Raw genomic sequence first — 6,000 nt, forward strand, 5'->3', positions numbered from 1 at the left:
GGCTGTGGTGTAGTTCCTGTGTTGTCCATTACCTTACTTGGATAGAAGGAAGTTTCTTTGCTCACCAGTGGGAGTGGGGAGCCTTGAGCAGCCTACCTGTCCTTGGGGGAAGTGACCTCAGCACAAGAAGCTGTAGTAATTGGTTGTTTGGGACCATTCCTAGCTCTTTTGTAGTTCACTGCTTAAAATCCACCTTTGCATGCTTTATGCTGGTCATGCATAGCGCAGCCTGTTAAACAAGGTTAAACTTTTTCTGGCTCCGCCAAGTCTGCTCTTCAATTTAGAACTGTTCTACTTGCAATCTAAACAGCCTATACTCTATCTGAAAAGCTCAGCACTTGCTCCTAAAGCATTTTTATACGGTAAAGCACTCTTAAACAAAAGAAAGTACTTCATTCACCTAAATTCTGTTGAGTACACATCTCCCTATAGGTCCTTTCTGACTCAGTTACACAGCAATCTAGCATGTCGAAGGGTCAGTTGCTGGCGTCCTCTCCTGTTCAGCTGGTGAATCTGGGAATCTTGAGGCAATGTTACAATTGCCTCATGTACACAGACAACCATCTCCTCCTCCCAACAAATACAAATATATGCGAGAGATGCAACTATATAGCCAAACTGGAGGCTGAGCTCTCTCAATTCAGAACTGGCAAGACCAGTCAGGAGGAGAAGGTAACCACGCACACCACAAACCCAGTCTCACATAGAACTATCACAACAGCAAACCAAACACATAAACACACAAAAACTTACTCGGAGGCGCTGATTAAAAATCTACCAAAACAACAGAGGCCTCCAAAGCAGACACCCAAGCAACCACCACCTCAAGACATAGCACATGCAACACATAGTTCACAAAGTCAGTGTGCTAAACAGTCACAGCCCTTAAGGCCAAACAACATGCCAGACACACTTGTAATAGGTGACTCCATAGTCAGACACACTGACGGCGCGCTCACCAGACTGAACAAGGAAAGGTCACAGTAAGCTGCCTGTCGGGAGCTAGAATCCGCCACATAACACAAGCACTCAGGTCACTCCACAGCAAGTACAAATATGACTCAGTCATTGTACATGCCGTGTGAACGACCTGAGGATACGCACTCCCTGGACTACATGAAAAGAGACATAGAGGAGCTCTCTGATTATGTAGCCCAGGCCGGTATGACCCTGACCCTGAGCAGCATCTTACCCTCACCAAGAATGATGCCACAGTACAAAGACAAAATGATCAGTTTTAACAATTGGCTTAATTACTGGTGTCATTCTAAGGGGATCCAATGTCTGTCTGCTTGAGATGACATGCTTGACAAGCCACGCTGCTTCGCAAGGGATGGCTTGCACCTGTCACCCCTGGGCCTCCGGATATTGGCCAAGGCTCTTGCCACCCCCATAGTGCCTTTTTTAGGCAAGGCTCAAATGACAAACCTACCTCCCTAGAAAACACAAGTGGAAAAAAACTAAGGGTAATGCTGCTCAATGCCAGAAGTCTAAACCTCAAGATGCACGCCCTCAAAGCCCTCCTCAGTATGGAGAACATCGATGTCTGGGCGGTGACTGAAACCTGGTTCAAGGCTCCTGAGAGCACCCCAGCACTATCAGGTTTTACCTCATATCATGCTTTCCGGCCCCAAAACTTGGACCGAACCACAAAAGGAGGGGGAGTATCCATTTTCATCAAAGATACCCACACCTCCAGGTTAGTGGCAACGCACCAAGCATCGGAGACTATCCAGGTGCAACTAACCATAGGCAAAACTGCCTTACAGTTTGTAGCATGCTACAGACCACCCTCAAACTCAGGAACCCCACACAGCCTTCCTGAAGACACTGGAGAGTATGAATGTCTCTCCAAATACCATCATTTTGGGAGACTTCAACTACCCAAACATAGACTGGGAACATTACTCAAGCCCCAACACCCTAGCCCAAAGGTTCCTAGAATTCATAAACTCAAATGCAATGGAACAACTAGTCACCATTCCCACAAGAGGAGACAATATACTAGACCTGATCATCACAAACATGGGGAAAAAATGCTCCACACCGGAAGTATATCCCTCCTTGGTAAGATCAGACCATAAATTAATCTCATTGGAAATCCACATCCCGCCCCCACCCCCTGCACAAAAGACCACAGTGAAGAACTTCTCAAAAGCAAATTTCACACTTCTTAAGACTGAAGTGGTATTCTTCAAGGCCCCTGGGCCAGTGGAAACCACAACCCACACTGCTGAATCCTTTGCAAATGCCTTCTATGGGCACCTTCAAGAATGCATGGATCATGCAATCCCAAATAAAACCAAGACCCATTCCCCCAAAGGCAGGCGCCCGGTCTGGTGGACCCCAGTCATAAACAAACTTTACAACAGGAGGAGGAAGCTACTACATGACAGAGCAAAATCCCTAAAAGGGAAGGCGTCTCTGATCAGTACTAGCAAAAAACTACGATCACTCATAAAATCATCCAAGGCCAACTTTGAGAGAAAAATCGCAAAAGACACAAAAGACAATCACAAGGCCTTCTTTAGCTATGTTAGAAACCTGGGTGGAAACTCCCAGATATGCTCAGAGTTAGTCCAAAATGACACAAAATACACTGAACCCTCTGACATTGCCAACATTCTGGCAGACAGGTTCAGTGCAAATTTCTCCTCCTCCCCCAAAAGGAGAAATAACTATCCCAGCAGAGTGTAGCCTCGCTAAGATCTCAGAGGCCCAGGTGGGGGCCGGCGCCTCTAAAGCTAAAAACACAGCATCAATGGGACCGGATGGTGTCCCGGGCTGTGTGCTACATGAACTCCAAGAGGAACTAAACCCACACATAAAGCTGCTGTTTAATCTTAGCCTTACTACAGGATACGTACCCAAAGAGCGGCATACGGCAACAGTGGTCCCACTTCACAAAGGCGGTGCTTCTACGGACCCTGGAAATTACCGCCCCATAAGCTTGACGAGCTTGGTCTGCAAAGCCATGGAGAGGATCATTATGGAACTCATAAACAAAGACATTGGGGACCTACAGACATTGGATCCTACCCAATTTGGCTTTGTCAAGGGCAGATCCTGCCTTTTGAACTTGGTCGACTTTTTTGAAACAGTCACTAAGGCCATTGATGAGGGTAAGGCAGTTCACACAGCCTACCTTGACCTTGCAAAAGCCTTTGACACAATACCCCACTCGGGCATCATAGACAAACTCACCAGCTTAAATGTAAACCCATATGTCACAAGATGGGTTGCAAACTGGCTCAAGGACAGAACCCACAGGGTCAGAGTTGCTGGAGCTATGTCAGACTCTAAGCCAGTCACAAGCGGTGTCCCACAGGGCTCAGTCCTGGGACCCCTCTTGTTCGACATTTATTTTTCCGAGGTACAGGCAAACATAGGATGATTGTGGCTGACAAAGTTCGCAGATGACTGCAAACTGGGCACCATAATTGATACTCCAGCGGACACAAACATCCTTCAGAGAGGCCTCATAGAAATGGATAATTGGTGCCAGAGCCATGGCCTTAAGCTGAACGCCAAAAAATGTATAGTCATACCCTTTGGGAAAAACAAGGTACCGACAAATTACCACATAGGCGGTAATCCATTAAGTACGGAAGAGGTAATCAGGGACCTAGGGACCCAGGTTGACAGTAACCTCTCATTTGACACTCACATTGCCAAAGTGGTTAGGAAGACCTTCTATATTGCCCACCTTATCATGAAGGGTTTCACATCTAGATCAAGAGAGGTCATTGTGCCCCTGTACTCTTCTCTTATCAGGCCAATGATTGAGTACAATGCCCCATTTGGGATGTATCTCACCCGACACCTGCAGCAGTTGGAAAGACCCCAAAAGTTCCTCACCAAGAGGAAAAAGGGTCTTAAACATATGTAATATGCTGCCCGACTGAAAAAACTCCAGCTCTATTCAGTCACATACCGCCTACTCAGAGGTGATCTGTGCCTGACGTACAAGGCCATGTCCAATCCTGAATTAATGGACATGCTCCACCTCAGAAAATCCAAATCCATCAGAGCCACGAGAACAAGTGACTTAAACCTCAACACAGAAATAAATAGGACGTGCTGGAGGGACAGATTCATAACCCAGAGGCTCCCTACACTCTGGAACAGAATCCCAGTCCATGTTAGGCAGATCCCCTCACTGACTCTATTCAAGAGAAATCTCGACGAGTGGATGGGAGATCGTAGGTTTACCCCGGGGGTCATCTCTGTGTCACTACTAGACAGAGGCATAGTAAACTAAACCCTAAAAGGGCATAGTATTCTCATCCTAAGGGGTGGTGTAAGCCACATACACTCTGGCTAGGCTTATAAATGCCTTAGGGCAGATAGCCTAGTACGAACCTATGAACCTATGAACCTAAACACAAAGAACAAGCATACACATTCGCAATACAATCTGACAGGCCATACTGTAGAACACAATCACACAAACATATGAATATTAAAATGCGCGATACACATGTACAGAAATGTCACCGGCACATACCCACAGAATGGTCTGGATGGAACTGGGCCATCCAAATGCAACACACCTGGATGCATAATTGAATACCCATCATCCCCTCTACAGCACACAACCCTCCCCCATTCCTGAACGTCCACCAAATCCAGCCATACTCGGGCCACTAGCTTGGTGCAGCCATATCTACACATAGAGACCACTACTCATATGTAGTAGGCAGTGTCACCCTAGGCAGTGTCAGGATTGCAAACTATGTATCCCTTGCATGTAAAACCCTAACACATTTTCATAAATCCAAAAGAATGGATGGTTATTGTCGTGTTCAATTTTTGGATATCCCTCATGGGATAAGTATCCTGTGTAAACATCAGACTTAGTATCATGACACAATGTCCAGTCCTGTAGACATCTAGACACAAGTTGTATGTGCAGTAGTGGTTCATGAGACTGTTCAGCCTCTAGACGGTCATGCAGAACCTACTACCCAGGATCAAACACCTGCTCGTGATGCACGTCTCCCCACATGAATTATCGAGAAAATATATTGTACACAGTCACATAGTGGCACTTGGAAATAGGGTGATTAAGGTGCTGACAAGGTGCTGACATAAGCAGGGTACCTCCTGACCCACTGTGTGAGGGACAATCACTGTTTGGGTAGGTGTGTCCTGACCAAGAATGATACAATGGCAAATGTCCTGTGATTGTAGGAAATAACTATGTACCATACTTCATGTAACAGTAGGCTAAAACAGTTATTTCTGGATGTAAAATACATAAATCGTACAAGAAACAGAATAAGCAACTAAAGTGCTACAGGAATAGGCTCTCATTTAGGAAAATAATGAATGTAATAAACCCTGTACTAACCGTGGGTATGTGTTGGCCTAAACAATCTGGTGTGTCCAGAATATATCCCATCCTGTACATATGAAAATGTGGCAACCCTACCAATGGTCAGAGCATTCGCACAATAACTGGCCAGCCTCTTAATCACTCACAAAACCAGTGACCTTTGGAGGAAAGTTGATGAATGACACTTGAATGACTAATGACAATAATTAAGAGTAATAGACGCTTTTAACTGCAGAAAATAAGTATTAATAGATATGGCTCTGAATCTGTCAACACGTTTCAAATTAATAGTACTAATATTGTAGAAGTGTCCGTGATTGTCCCTGATTTGTCATTGCCTTGTCCCTGTTACTGTTGAAATTTGTCGCTGAGTATTGCAGAGGTCCGTACACATATGTACACCAACCGTCACATTTGTTGACAGTACTATTGCATACCTGTAGTGAAGTCATAAGTGATGTCCAGAATAATATTCATCGTATATATGAATGAATGAAATAGTGAAATGTGAAGGGAAACACCAGTGGAAACACCCCCACCCTGTATTATGTAGTGGAACTACCCCCACCCTGTATTATGTAGTGCCACCACCCCCACCCTATATTATGTAGTGCCAACATAATAATCTGGTCAGAGGTGCCCAAACCCCTGCAGCTGTAAAC

The sequence above is a fragment of the Protopterus annectens genome, chromosome 5.part0 (genome assembly GCF_019279795.1).
Source record: "Protopterus annectens isolate FY-2018-M chromosome 5.part0, PAN1.0, whole genome shotgun sequence".
Taxonomy (NCBI): Eukaryota; Metazoa; Chordata; order Ceratodontiformes; family Protopteridae; genus Protopterus; species Protopterus annectens.